This window comes from Notothenia coriiceps, unplaced genomic scaffold (genome assembly GCF_000735185.1).
Source record: "Notothenia coriiceps isolate Sejong01 unplaced genomic scaffold, NC01 NC01_scaffold00006269, whole genome shotgun sequence".
Taxonomy (NCBI): Eukaryota; Metazoa; Chordata; class Actinopteri; order Perciformes; family Nototheniidae; genus Notothenia; species Notothenia coriiceps.
Window position 1 is genome coordinate 85,311 of NW_011338970.1, and position 15,824 is coordinate 101,134.

The following is a 15,824-nucleotide window of genomic DNA, read 5'->3' on the forward strand; positions in this document are numbered from 1 at the left end:
TCCCTCCCTCCCTCCCTTTCCTTCCTCCTGCCTCCCGGCCTGGGGGTCTGCTCGCGGCCCCCCAGACGCTTACAGACAGATGTCCTTGGTGGAGCAGAACATGCTCTGCTTGACGTCACAAGCAGCTCCAGGGCTGTGGAGGAAGTGCCCTGCAAAGACCACCGCACAAAAGCCAGACCCTGTTTTTTTGTTAGTTGGACGCTCCCCCCCCCGTCCACCTCCCCCTTAGAAAGCTCTGGTCCAACAGCCCAGCAGGGAGTCTCTTGTATATAGACATAACATATGCCACTATCCCCCTTAAAGAGCCTTTGTATGAAAGCGTGCATTTTAATAAAAAAGAGTGGATGGATTTAGCTCCAATCAAATCTCTTCTCATGGATCTAACCCAGGGCTGCTTCAGCTAATTCTAAAAGTATAATGTCCCACAAATACAACTTGGGCTTGTCTTGAAACGTACTTCTTAAATATATATGTAAACATATATTACACCGTATTATTCATGTGTAAATAAAACCACTTTTCAAATAAATCCAGTCAATTAAAGTTGGAAACATTTTCTAACATATCTGAGTTGATAAGAAAAAAGCCCAATTACTAATTTACCCAAAAAGCTTGAAATACACCGTTCATATTTCTCCTTATGATAATCAATCTGAGGCTTCTGTTTTAAGGGATGAGCTGCCAACACTCACAAGTATGATTTGGTTAATTTTGCTGACTTATAACTGAACTTATGAGGCGCTGTACTTCTAGTGAGTCGCCCGGTCCTTCGTATGTTTTTCTGTACGTGGCCCTCGGGGGAAAAAGTTTGGACGTCCCTGATCTAACCTGTGCACTGCGAGCCGATAGGTTGATCTATAGCACAATGGAAAGTGTTTATTGGACTACGTTGACAAGAATGAAGCTGTATCTAAATGAAAAACATGTCAAATCATTTGTAGAAACATATTCTACTAGATGGTGTAGTAAGTGCATGGAAGAGTCCCCTTTGTGCATTTCAACACACCTTCATGGGGTGATGGTAGACATTCAAGGATTCAAGGCTGTTATCGTCATGGCTACAGTGTAGTTAGGTCACAGGCTCCTCCCACAGAGCAACACAATGAAACAGATACAATAGTGACATTAGTTAAATGCATTAAATTGTGTTGGTACACTAAACTGAAATGTTAACGAATGCAGGAACCAGAAACCCTCTCATTTTCGGAAGCAAAACTGTTTCTTTATTTTACAGTATGGCTGTTCCACGATCTGAGTGTGATACGGCTGCACAATATATCTATTATTAATATTGGATAGTAATAGCGATCTCGATTTTGGCTTTCCACAACAAAATGATATACTGCAATGTTGAGGTTTAAAATGTGTGTTCTGCTAATAAGAAACTCCCCTTAACATCCAATCAAGAGTTTTATAAAATACTCAGCAGCAAACTGAAGTCCAAAGCCAAACAGTAACAGAGACAAGATGGGCCAAAACCCAAATGCACTGAATTCAGGTGAAGAAAAAAACATATTTTAAGTTTATCTTGAAAGCAGATGCCCTGCTGATTTTATTTGTATCTATCCAACATAATAGCGATTAACAATTTGCTCCAAACTAACTTTGCGGGGTGGTCTAAACTATATACACATTAGCGCAGTGTTAAATTAGCTCCAATAATAATGATATTCAGAGTCAGCAGTGTAAGACAAAGCTTTGGAGGACATGCCAGGCATTCTTTCACAAGATACAGATACAAATCAGAGGCTTGATTTACAACCAGAAACCTAGAAAGGTGTGTCTGCTGTCAGCTATTTCAGAGCCACAGGAGCAGCACAGGCCGTTTTAGAACAACTGGACACCGGCACCTTAACAGCTCCCAATAAATCAGCATCAATGTCAGGGGGCAGTCAAAACTACTACTGGTATCTTATCTGCAGGAACTATCTGTAAAGTAAGTCCACCTTGGGAGGTCCTAGACAAGCTGCAACCATTATGGCATTTTGTTTCCCCTTTCTTTGACAGAAACAGGCACGATTACACCAAAAATATATACAATTTAACGTGAAAAAACAATGTATACAATGTGAGCTGAACACAGTTGACTTCACATTGACATTATTAGAATAACACAAATGTATAAGACCTGAAGAAAGACATTTTTTAATGTTTTCAACCATTCTAACGACTATAAACCAAACCAAAACTAGTACTTTTGTACGAGTGACAACTATTTTATTAATTTAAGTCTTGCTAGCAGCATTGTAATGTTAGTGTTTCGGTGTGTCTACTATTTTGGTCCAGTCTTAAGTATCTCAAATGAAGCTCAGCGTAAGTTCAACCAGGAAGACCATCTTTACTCTTCATTTACTATTCCCACGTAACTACTCTCTCTCCTCTCAATGAGCGATCGGGGGCGGCACTCTCCAGCTTAACCAATCACTTCGCTCTATTCCCAAGAGCCTATCATAGCGCTCTGCCAAACCTTTTAAGTCTGCTCTCTCCCCTCTGACAGCTGTCATTTCAGGTGACTCTACGCAACCCTCCTCCACCCCTTTTCACCTCCCGTCCCTCTGATTCCAGGGCTAAGCTAAGCCACTCCTCTTCAGACCGACCCAACTATCCATTCACCACCACCACCAGGGGGGTTTCATTGGATCGGTTCTACCCGCCCGAATGATACTTTCTGCACAACGGGGCCTAATCGCCAAAATCACCATTACATCCATTTGTGTATCTTCGCAATAAATATGTATTCTTACACCAAAACCGTCTCTTCTGATTGAAATATAAATCAAACCAAAACTAGTACTTTTGTACGAGTGACAACTATTTTTTTAATTTAAGTCATGCTAGCAGCATTGTAATGTTAGTCTTTCGGTGTGTCTACTATTTTGGTTCAGTCTTAAGTATCTCAACAACTGTTGGATGAATTTTAAGGATTCACCGTTCCCAGAAGATTAAACCGTATGTGCTTTTCATGGTCCCCTTCCTCGAATAACATGAGATCACATCGACAGTTTTGAGTGCAGTAAATGTTGGTGCTTTACACATTCAAGTTCTCATTAAGATGTGTTTTCATTTTGGTGAACTCTTCCATCTGGTACTACCGTAATATCTCAACAACGGTTCCATTAAATTCTGGATTCACGGTCCTAAGAGGATACACCCTTAGGAGCCTTTATTTCTTCCTAACTCCATTGTCTCAAGAGGTTCACATTTAAAGTTTTATTGAAATGTCTCAACAAATATATATGAGTTTAAGACAATCATGTTCCCATTAGGATGAATCGTAATTTGGTCACTTTGGTGTATTTCTGACCTTTCCATAGAGGGCATGATTAAGAAAACATTTCAATATGTACAATAACAGTTTGGTTTATGCCTAACCTTCCTTAGCCTTAGCTGTACTTTAGATTTAGTTTTGATTAGCAATTGTGAGCATGCTAAACTAAGAAGGTGCATGCAAGCTTAGCATTAGCATGTTAGCATTGTCATTGAAAGCCTGTTAGCATGTTGACAATAGCTGTGCATACGTGCATCCTTACAGAGTTGCGTGCACAGATGTATATTTTAGTCGCCTTCTCTTATACACTAACTTGACACAAATCACAACAAAACTAAATAATGTGTGCACGTTTGTTATCGGTTATAAATGCCTACAAATATCAGATGGATTGTTTTCTTAGTATGCGCGGGTTAACATCAAATCTGTGTACACATGTTTCATCGGTTAAATTCCCTAGGCTTCAAATCAAGAAAGAAAGGATATTCTTTTCACAACTTCAACACCAATTTCAAAAAGCCGTTATCCCAAAAGCACCATCTTTTGTGTGCGTTTCCCTCTACCTCACATGAGAGTGCGGACATTTAACAAATGTGTTTTATGCATGTCTGTAATCCATGGATCTCATTCACCTGACGCCCACATGGCCGACATTACGGGAACATCTGGGAGCTGCATCTTGAGGCCTTTCTTCATGTGAAGTGCCTGGCAGTTAGTTTGCTGCAGGCTGAAGCGCCATTTGCAGTAACCAATCAGGTTTCACTTCTCCATCTGCACTCAGACACTACAAAGAGACGAGTTTAGCACTGACCTGCTAATGGAGGCGAGTCTTTGTGCTAAATCTGGAGAGAGCATGTATGACTTCATCAACAGAACTCAATAATTACATGGGGCAGCATTCCTCAAGATAAAATATGGAGTAGTGAATTGTTAATATTAAGCATGTTTAATGTGTGCATGCTGTGCTGCTAGCTCGCATGTCTAATTGCCCTTATAGGTATTAAATATATACAGTCATATGTATATATTCAGTTGTTTTCACACCAGGGCTTTTGTCACCTATATTTCTAAAATGTACTATATTTATCAGCCACGACACCTAAAAACTATTTGCATTTATTGTGCTGATTACCATCGTCTTGAATAGAAGACGATATATCCGTTAAGAAGGAAAATGTGCATTAAAGATGCAAAAAAACTATTTGAAATTCTGTTTCATCATCAACACACATACAGCTGCTTAAATATTCAAGCGAATCTGTTTGTGATTATATTATTTTACCTATGGAGATGAATTCAAAATACACGCATGAGCTAATCGTATTGGCTGAGAGAGCTGCATTTCCTCTGAAGCTGGCGATGTCAGAAGTGTTTCCAGGGCCAAGGACCAATTATTCAGAGCCCAAAGCAGACCCCGGAGCTAAGGTCATTATGTGGGTGTCACTATCCTGACCCTGTGGGCATCATCATCTGCAACTTATTTGCAGGAATTAAACCGTGTAGAGGGGGGGGGAGAGGTGGATAAATTGAAAGTGTCTCAGAAAGCTGCTGGAGTCAGTATTATTTTTATAAATAATAACATTTACGCTAGACATTTTGCCATGGTAAAAGTGTTTAATGAAGAAGCCAGAAATCAGTGTTAAGCATATTCTGACGGCTTTACACCGGGAGAGTGGTGATCATTAAAAATACTGCTTATCTAAGGGGAAATTTCCTACTTTAAATGTTCTCTCGCTTTGTCTCGTTCTACGCTGTCGTGCTGCGTCGAGCAAATCTTCTCTCTCACTGTCTCCCCTTTTTTTTTTTTTTCATTTAGATTCGCCGCTCGTCACCTTCTATTGATCACGTCTAATTTGCATCCAGGAGAAGATGAGAACTCAGATATTCACACTCCGAGTGAGAGGACGATCTCAATGATTTATTCATTTCCAAATCAAAAAAAGTGAAAGGTAGATGAGAAGGGGGAATCTTCACAGGCAGCAGGCGACTAGCAGGCTCTGAGGCTGGGCTCCTCTTCCCCACACCCCCCCCAGGCTCATGGTGTGCAAGTCCTCCTAATTAACAAGGTGAATCATGCTGCCGCTCTCTAATTAGCCAACATGACAATCTAATGGAAACATGCAGGCCGAGCTGGCACACTTAGCATCACCTCACAAAGACCCCCGGTACTGTCCTTCCCATGTGGATTCTGCAACACCTCAGGAGGAAAGGTGGAGCAGGGAAGTGGGTTTTAGAGAGAGGTCAGAAGGGAGAAGCTAGCTGGTGAGGTGTGTGTGTGTGTGTGTGTGTGTGTGTGTGTGTGTGTGTGTGTGTGTGTGTGTGTGTGTGTGTGTGAGAGAGAGAGAGAGAGAGAGACTATGTGTGTGTGTGTGTGTGAGAGAGAGAGAGAGACTCGTGTGTGTGTGTGTGTGTGTGTGTGTGTGTGTGTGTGTGTGTGTGTGTGTGTGTGTGTGTGTGTGTGTGAGAGAGAGACAGAGAGAGAGAGACTATGTGTGTGTGTGTGTGTGTGTGTGTGTGTGTGTGTGTGTGTGTGTGTGTGTGTGTGTGTGTGTGTGTGTGTGTGTGTGTGTGTGTGTGTGGCGTTGGTTGCCTAATTGAAACGTGTCCTGCCTCTCTTCTTGTTTCGCAGGCAGAGGAGCTGGCACCTCGCCACCAGCGTCGCTCAGCACGCCCAATTCCCCCGCCGCTCGAGTCCCAAGGAGTGCTCTGGCGCACAAAGAGAAAAGTGAACCTACAGGCTGGAACAGCGCGGAGACGAGTCGCTATCTCCCTCTGAGGCACAGGGAAAAAATCTCCCCTTTTGTGTTGTTTTCCTTCTCATTACAGCACTTTGTAATATTCGAAAACACACAGGGACACCAAAGGTACTTTTAAAGCCTGTTTTTTCCCTATTTTTTCGCAACATGTCTTGAGGTGATAAAAGAAAGTTGAGACTACCGGCAACTAAGCAACAAATAAAAATAGGGTTACAGTGTGCAGCCCTCACATCTCTAGGACCTACATAACAGAACTTTCTTTAGATGATTATATAATTACACACAAAACCTTGTTAGTTCTTCAAAAAACATAGCTGAAATAATATCAAATAAAAGGACACCTGCATAACCTAATTTGCAAAACAAGTTTAAAAACACACGATGTTCCCACGTGAGCTCAACGTGAAGATTCCACGAACGCTGCTCTCGTTATATTAAGGTATTATATATCTATGAGGCCAGAAGACAAGAACAACTACGAATAGAAAATAGATCAACAAATGAAATACAAAAATCACACAGCTCAGCTCACAAACCATAAAATAAGTAGAAAATCGAAATGAAAAGGTACAAATAAACAACAATAAAACAATAAAAGCCATGAAGTAATAACAATAGACCGTTTAAAAGCAATAAAAGCAACACTCTACAATGTGTCGAATGCAAAGAGGTGGGTTTTGCAAACCTTGTTAGTTCTTCAGGAAACATGAAATGACGTCAAATAAAAAGGACAGCTGCATAACCTAATTTGCAAAACAAGTTTAAAAACACACGATGTTTCCACGTGAGCACGACGTGAAGTTAAAGAGGCCGTTCTCTCTCTGCAGCGGCTCCCACGCGGTCTGCTTTTAAATAGCTTCTTAAAACCCACCTCTTCTCCTTAGTGTATTGACATCTTTTAGATTGTTGCTTTTACTGCTTTTAAATTGTCTATTGTTTTACCTTGTACGTGTTTTACGGTGTCTGAGCTGAGCTGTGTGATTTCTTTGAATGTGTTGTTTGTTTATTCGACTGTACAGCACTTTGGTCTGGAGGTTTTACTGTAAAGTGCTTTATAAATAAAGCTGTATTGTACAAGTTATTCCACTCATGATTCCACGAACACTCTATTTATAATTACGGTGTTGTATCTATGAGGCGAGAAGACTGGAATATAACAACTACGAATTGGGACGCATGAAACCAACAGCAGGAATTCTCTTTGAAAGTCAGAGAACATGGAGGAGGGGAGTGGGCTCTTTGCCCTGAGGCCTGCCTGACAGGGGCCTCTTTGAGCACAGCACTTTGCGGAGGGCCAGAGGGGCAGAGCCTCTGAACTCGCAGATATAACCGGCCTAATAAAAAACGGAGGGGCTGCTACATTGTCCTCTGACACGCCTCTCCTCTCCGGAGAAGTGCGAGGCTCTGGCTGACGGGGCTTTCAGTGTGGGAGGATTCAAATCTCTTTGACCTGGTCACTTGAGGAGGATGCCAGGCCAATCAGGGAACGTGTGTGTGTGTGTGTGTGTGTGTGTGTGTGTGTGTGTGTGTGTGTGTGTGTGTGTGTGTGTGTGTGTGTGTGTGTGTGTGTGTGTGTGTGTGTGTGTGTTAAGTGCATCGTGATTTAAATGCACAACATACAGTGAAAGAACAATGCGGCTAAAAATGCTCAATTTGACCAAAGTTGTGCATATGTCACATGATTATATACAAGTCTAATTATATTCATAAACATATATGTTCGTGAAGCGAGGAAGGTCGTATGACTGCAGGCTTTTAATTGGAGCCATGCAAGGTTCAAAGTTGAGTTAGGGCGGAATTAATTCGGCAGAGGTTGAAGACATTTCAAGTAATTCTGGTGCGTCAAAAAAGAAATCGCCTGAAGAAGAAACAATATTTGAGGAAGATTATTCCAACAAAAATCTGTGAGATGCCTTTTAGACAGCTCTTGGCGTCCTCTGAAAATCGATCTATGCCAGAAGTGGCTTGCCGCGAGGCATGGTAATACAGAGGAGAGAAAGAGTAATAGTTTATAACTCATCTTAACAATGCTATACATTAGAAATACACTTTAAAACCTCCGGACAAAGTACAGAGGAATACATAAACGAATGAAATGAGCTCACAAACCATAACATAAGTAGAACATACAAATAAATAGGTAAAAATAAAAAAGAAATGTTGAATGCAAAGACGTGGGTTTGAGACGAAATGTTCAAACTATACTTTGCACGGTTTGCTTTTGCAGCTCAACCCGAACCAGGAGCTTTTGGACAGATGTCGGCCACCTGTAGCAGCCCATTAGTCTTCCTCGTCAACACGTCATTTTGGTCCGTCAAATAAAATCTCTCGGAGAAAATATTTCAGGAATCCAACAAAAATCGTTTGAAATGCCTTTTAGACCGCTCTTGAAATCCCTCTATGGCAGAAGTGTGTTGCTGGAAGGGGTGGTGATGAAGAATGTAAAGATAATAATAGTTCACTAACTCATCTTAACCATGCTATGGATTGGAAATATTCGTGGCACGGTTTGCTGTTGCAGCTAAACGGGCCCGAAACAGGAGCTTTTGGGCAGATTTCGGCCAGCTGTTGGAGCCCATTTGTCTCCCCCTCGTCCCTCGTCCCTCTTCCCTGTCCTCGCTCCACTCCTCTTCCTCAGCTCACTCGTTTCCTGTGTCCAGTAGCGCCTGCAGACGCGGTAGCGATGATGAATCTGTGGCTGCAGAGTGTCTGAGCGTCTGACATCGTGATGTATCTCCACCGGCCTTAACTCCCTCTCTATCTCGCTGTGCCTCCCCTCTCCTTCTCCCCCCCCCTGAAGTCTGGTTTTTTCCTCTTTGTCTCTCTGTCTCGTTCTCTCACTCTCAATGATTAGGCCTCCTGCCTCAGTGATGGAACAGACAGTACACACAGTACCATCAACAACAACAACAAAAACAAACAGGAAACTGAGCTCCACGATTTGCCCATTGATTTTCACTGGGGGCATTTTTTGAAATAGCCCATCTGACCTTTTGGCCAAATGGTAGTGGAGAGAGAGAGTCTCTCTCTCTCTCTCTCTCTCTCTCTCTCTCTCTCGCTCTCTCTCTCGCTCTCTCTCTCTCGCGCTCTCTCTCTCTCTCCACGAGGCTGTGGGTTAAGTTGCTGGTGCTTGCTTGAAGGCATAACATCCTAAAGCCCGGCTAGTGACACCTACAGCCTACTGTGCTTATTAGCTCTTAAAGGTCCCCTATCAAACTGTTTTCCATCAATATATTATAGGTCTCAGATATATACAGAACATGTCTCTGATTGGCTGAAACACCAAACAGATCATTGCAGCATTACCCATAATCCCCTCTGTTTCAGCCCTGTTTCCAAAGTGCTGATTCTCTGTCTGTTACTTCAGATGAAAATAAGGAGCCCCTCCCCAAGCCCCTCTGAGAGAGATTTTTGATTTTTCAATTAGATGTTGGATATATCTGCAGAAAATAAAGACCTGTGGCAAACAAACAATCATGATACTTACATTTTGAAGTAAAATAACATAATTATTTTATTTTTTAACCATAAATGCCATTGCCAAATGTAAAAAGCTAACGATAGGCTTTAAATGAACTGCATCAGCATCACATGACTTCACATTTCCACCACTAAGATAATGGCGGATGTTGTCCAGCGTGGTGACCTTTAGTAGTTTAATTCAGACACTTGTTAGCAACTGCCTTTGTAAAGACACTACATTTAATGACATTTTAAAGGTCACCTATCATGCTATTTTTAGGCAATAGCATAAGTCTCAAAAACATGTCTATGAAGTGTTTTGCTCAAAATACCAAACAGATCACCCATTCTAGCCATGCCTCATATCCCTCTATTTCACTTCCTGTTTCAAAAGTGCTGATTCTGGGTATAAAGCTTGAAAAAATATATATTGATAATAAAAAAGGAGGGGCGGAGCTCATGCGGGACCCGGCAGCTACTGTCTAAACTAAATACTGCCGTGATGAAACGCCATGTCATGGATTATCAAGGATTATCTCTGAAACAGTATGGAGCTCAAAGGCTTTCTCTCTTGCCGGTTATACCACAAGGTGAGTTCCTTTTTACTTCCTGCTTCTTCACACACATGCTCTCCAGTACAGGTTACCTCTGAGTGTTAGCGATGCTAATGTAAACACCGACCATATTACGTCCAAAACAGTCGGGCATTGTTTCTGATAGCAACGTTTCTGATAGGGCCGTGGGTCCACATTTCAGATATGATGTCATATCGGACGCAAATCTGGATCAGCTCCGTTGTTCCCCCGTTTTTAGAGATTTGGGTACGGAGGAAACGAGAGAGGGTTTTATTTTCTGACGCCGCATGAGTTCCCTGACACACCGGGGACACATCTTTATGTAGAAAAGACATTAAAAAAGTGCATTTTGCATGATAGGTCCCCTTTAAAGGTCCCACAAAATTATAATATTCAAAAAACATATTTAGCCTAACTTTTTGTGCTAATAGTGTTACAAAGTGAATAATTTACTCATCACCCAGCTTACCTGTTAGAATCAGGAAAACTGTTATGATCCTGCCGACACCCATCCTGTCTGCCTTTGGATCTATAAAATCAAACAACACGGATACTCCACATTAATGTTTGAGACGCATTTATTTCCATTGCGCTCAAATGCGAGAACGACGCAGTCCAAAGGTAAAATCATAGCAACAAGTTCCTTTATTTCTGAAATATTAGTATACAGCAAATATTGTTGTTTAATCTAGAGGGGGGGTTGCGGTGGAATTGTCCATTTTGCTTAGGAAGGTTTCTAACTGAGGAAATTATTATGAAATTATTATGAAATTATTAAGCCACAATAANTGCCGACACCCATCCTGTCTGCCTTTGGATCTATAGAATCAAAACAACACAGATACTCCACATTAATGTTTGAGACGCATTTATTTCCATTGCGCTCAAATGCGAGAACGACGCAGTCCAAAGGTAAAATTGTATCACTTTATGAACGTTGCAGCGCACGCAGCTTCTCATGTGATGAGTAATGACCAATCATAGCAACAAGTTCCTTTATTTCTGAAATATTAGTATACAGCAAATATTGTTGTTTAATCTATAGGGGGGGTTGCGGNTCTGAAACAGTATGGAGCTCAAAGGCTTTCTCTCTTGCCGGTTATACCACAAGGTGAGTTCCTTTTTATTTCCTGCTTCTTCACACACATGCTCTCCAGTACAGGTTAGCTCTGAGTGTTAGCGATGCTAATGTAAACACAGACCATATTACGTCCAAAACAGTCGGGCATTGTTTCTGATAGCAACGTTTCTGATAGGGCCGTGGGTCCACATTTCAGATATTACGTCATATCGGACGCAAATCTGGATCAGCTCCGTTGTTCCCCCGTTTTTAGAGATTTGGGTACGGAGGAAAAGAGAGAGGGTTTTATTTTCTGACGCTGCGTAGGTTCCCTGACACACCGGGGACACATCTTTATTTGCATGATAGGTCCCCTTTAACTTTTTAGAGCTAAACATTAAAATATCTCAAGCTTCTGTTACCCACAGATCTTATATCACGTAACTAAGAACAAATAAATAGCCTTTGAGGGGAAGGAACCGGAAGTAAAAAAAAAAGATGACTTATTTTCAGGTTTTAGGACTTAGTGCTCGTTTAGAGACTGTGAAAAGGTGGGACAATATAATTGTGTTATGCTATCAGGATAAAAAAGAGACTATGAGCAATGCTAATTATTTGACTGAAGCTGTTGAAATCACCTATTATCTGGAGCCACAGTGTGTGTGTGTGTGTGTGTGTGTGTGTGTGTGTGTGTGTGTGTGTGTGTGTGTGTGTGTGTGTGTGTGTGTGTGTGTGTGTGTGTGTGTGTAGTGTGTGTGTGTGTGTGTGTGTGTGTGTGTGTGTGTGTGTGTGTGTCGTCGTAGTCGTCGTGTCGGGTGTGTGTGTGTGTGTGTGTGTGTGTGTGTGTGTGTGTGTGTGTGTGTGTGTGTGTGTGTGTGTGTGTGTGTGTGTGTGTGTGTGTGTGCGTGCGTGTGTGTATGCTGCGTGTGTGTGTGATATCACTTCCTCACACACTCAGCTACTTAAACCCGAGTGGAGGATCGTGGACACATATTGGAATAGGGGCCCCTTCTCTGTTGCCCTTCCTGAAGCTTCCCTCCTTATTTCTTTAAGTTTCCCTCCAACAATGCTAAGTCTAAGGATGGAGAAGTTGCATGTTGTCTAGAGTTTAATTCCCCTTTGAGGTGAATTTGTGATTGTCGCCAATTTAAATGAAATTGACTTGACTGAGACAATAAACCTGAGTTTTACCATTCCTGCTATTTATTTGTCGGTCTTGTGTTAACGAGTGGTCGGGATAGATTTGGCATTGCAAGAATAGTTTCACAACACACTGCACCGGCCTTTAAAAAAACAAATTGGCTCAGTTTACACGCCGGCTTGAGTATATAACACTCTGTAATTCCATCTCTCTAAAATGATGATTGTTTGGAGGTGGTGGTTATTCTGTGAGTGTGTGTGATCAGTGAAAAGGGCTTTAAGAGAGAGGCTTTTTCTCGCCTGGAAGAGTAGCTCGGGCTCATTATCCTGATGAAATTTGCACAGATGTGTGAGCTGCCGACAGACTCCGCAGTGACACAAACAGGTGATGAAAATCAGAGAGGCACGGAGGAATAGAAACGACGGCCATTAAGCATGACAAAAAAAAGAGTGGAAGAGGGGTGTTTTGAGTAGGACACTTCCTCTGCTCTATCTAGCGGGAGAACGCATTACATAAAGTAACATTTTTCCAAACCATCTCCTTAAAATTCCAGATGAAAATGTGTTTGGCAGCGTCTCGTCGCGAGGCGCTAATCTGGCCGTATCCAGATGACGAGCGGACTGCCACTTAACAGGGAGGAGATCCGCTTTGATCACATGAACCCCGGGGCAAACCTATCGCACTGCCTATTACGCTGCTTCATTTGCATATGTGGGGCTTATGGGGAGGCTGAGATGTAGTGTGAATGTTTTAAACTGCAGCAGGGGCTCAGTTGCTAGAAAGAAATGTCCCGGAGAGATGCAGAGAAAAGACAGAGCGCTGCCAGGAGCCGGAGGTGAGAGAAGTCCATCTGAAGGTCACAAGTTCACAAGAAGGTTCTAAACATTTAATACTTTAACAACAACACTGAGTCATTTATTGTTACCTCTAAATGTGTAAATGGATAAAAAAGACTTCAGGAGGAAAGCTGTGAGAGCACTGGTGAAAGAATGACTCGGATCTTAAGTAAAGGTAGTAATACCTAAGGGAACAGAAACGCAGTTACAAATAAAAGTCCTGCAGGCGAAATGTTACTTAAGTAAAAGAAACGATTGTGCCGAACGGGGCGGCAGGAGCTTAGTTCGTAGGGACATTTTTTTGTTTTGGGAACCGAAGGGTCGCCAGTTCACATCCTGATCGGACCAACAAATAACAAACCCTTTACGCCAGACAACCTGTCAGCCTCTCTGCCCCTCATCAAATAAAACACATGGGTTTGTGTTCTGTATTCAAACTGAATCTGTCCTATATGCATTTGTGTATTCATAATATGTGCACTTTAACGGAGTGGAAAACTGATTACCCCTTGGGGGCTAAGAAAGCGTCATCTTCTATTTTCAAATAATATATTCTATGTTGCTGGATTATAAAAGTAATTCATTAAATAATGAATGTGTTGCAGGTAAAGGTGGAGCTGTATTACTTTTTATATTGGTAGCTATCTCAATCCATTATAATGCAAAATCATTTTATAAACTCATTTATGTTTTTTTATTATTAAAGGGGACCTATCATGCAAAACGCACTTTTTGATGTCTTTGATACATAACTATGTGTCCCCGGTGCGTCGGGGAACTCACGCAGCGTCAGAAAATAAAACCCTCTCTCTTTTCCTCCGTACCCAAATCTCTAAAAACGGGGCTACAACGGAGCTGATCCAGATTTGCGTCCGATATGACGTAATATCTGAAATGTGGACCCACGGCCCTATCAGAAACGTTGCTATCAGAAACAATGCCCGACTGTTTTGGACGTAATATGGTCGGTGTTTACATTAGCATCGCTAACACTCAGAGCTAACCTGTACTGGAGAGCATGTGTGTGAAGAAGCAGGAAGTAAAAAGGAACTCACCTTGTGGTATAACCGGCAAGAGAGAAAGCCTTTGAGCTCCATACTGTTTCAGAGATAATCCTTGATGATCCATGATATGGCGTTTCATCACGGCAGTATTTAGTTTAGACAGTGGCTGCCGGGTCCCGCATGAGCTCAGACCCCTCTTTTTTATTTGTATCAACATTTTTATTTTTCAAAGCTCTATACCCCAAAATCAGCACTTTTGAAACAGGAAGTGAAATAGAGGGACATGAGGCATGGCTAAATTGGGTGATCTGTTTGGTATTTTGAGCAAAACACTTCATAGACATGTTTTTTATATATTTGTATATATCTGAGACCTATGCTATTGCCTAAACATAGCATGATAGGTGACCTTTAAAGGATACATGTCAAGTAATAGAGTTTCTGTTTGTAAATGCTTTGTGTCTACGAGACTGTCATTCTTTATGCTCCCACATGATGGAGCCAGAGTATTAACATTTCAAATGCTACACATAAAACACATCTAAAACAATCAAAATCAACAGGTATGGTACTCAGATCTTGTACTTGAGTAAAAGTAGAAGTACTCAGATCTTGTACTTGAGTAAAAGTAGAAGTACTCAGATCTTGTACTTGAGTAAAAGTAGAAGTCCCAGAGTCTTGTTCTTGAGTAAAAGTAAGAAGTACTCAGATCTTGTACTTGAGTAAAAGTGGAAGTACTCAGATCTTGTACTTGAGTAAAAGTAGAAGTACTCAGATCTTGTTCTTGAGTAAAAGTAGAAGTACTCAGATCTTGTACTTGAGTAAAAGTAGAAGTACTCAGATCTTNNNAAGTTTCATAGTCAAACAGAAATCATGAAACTACAAAACCTTTACCTTCAAGTTAAGGAGTAGAAAGTACAATTATTTATGTAAGAATGTCGGAATTCAAGTAAAAAGTTGTCGGAAAAATGACTCTGAAACAACCTGAACGATACAGATACATGACAAATACTCTTAAAGGTCACCTATCATGCTATTTGTAGGCAATAGCATACATGTAGGTCTCAGATACAAATATATAAAAAACATGTCTATGAAGTGTTTTGCTCAAAATACCAAACCGATCACCCATTCTAGCCATGCCTCAGATCCCTCTATTTCACTTCCTGTTTCAAAAGTGCTGATTTGGGGTATAATGCTATAAAAAAGGAGGGGGGGCTGAGCTCATGCGGGACCCGGCAGCTACTGTCTAAACTAAATACTGCAGTGATGAAACACCATATCATGGATTATCAAGGATTATCTCTGAAACAGTATGGAGCTCAAAGGCTTTCTCTCTTGCCGGTTATACCACAAGGTGAGTTCCTTTTTATTTCCTGCTTCTTCACACACATGCTCTCCAGTACAGGTTAGCTCTGAGTGTTAGCGATGCTAATGTAAACACCGACCATATTACGTCCAAAACAGTCGGGCATTGTTTCTGATAGCAACGTTTCTGATTGGGCCGTGGGTCCACATTTCAGATATTACGTCATATCGGACGCAAATCTGGATCAGCTCCGTTGTTCCCCCGTTTTTAGAGATTTGGGTACGGAGGAAAAGAGAGAGGGTTTTATTTTCTGACGCTGCGTGAGTTCCCTGACACACCGGGGACACATCTTTATGTATAACAGACATCAAAAAGTGCATTTTGCATGATAGGTCCCCTTTAATTCAGATTGT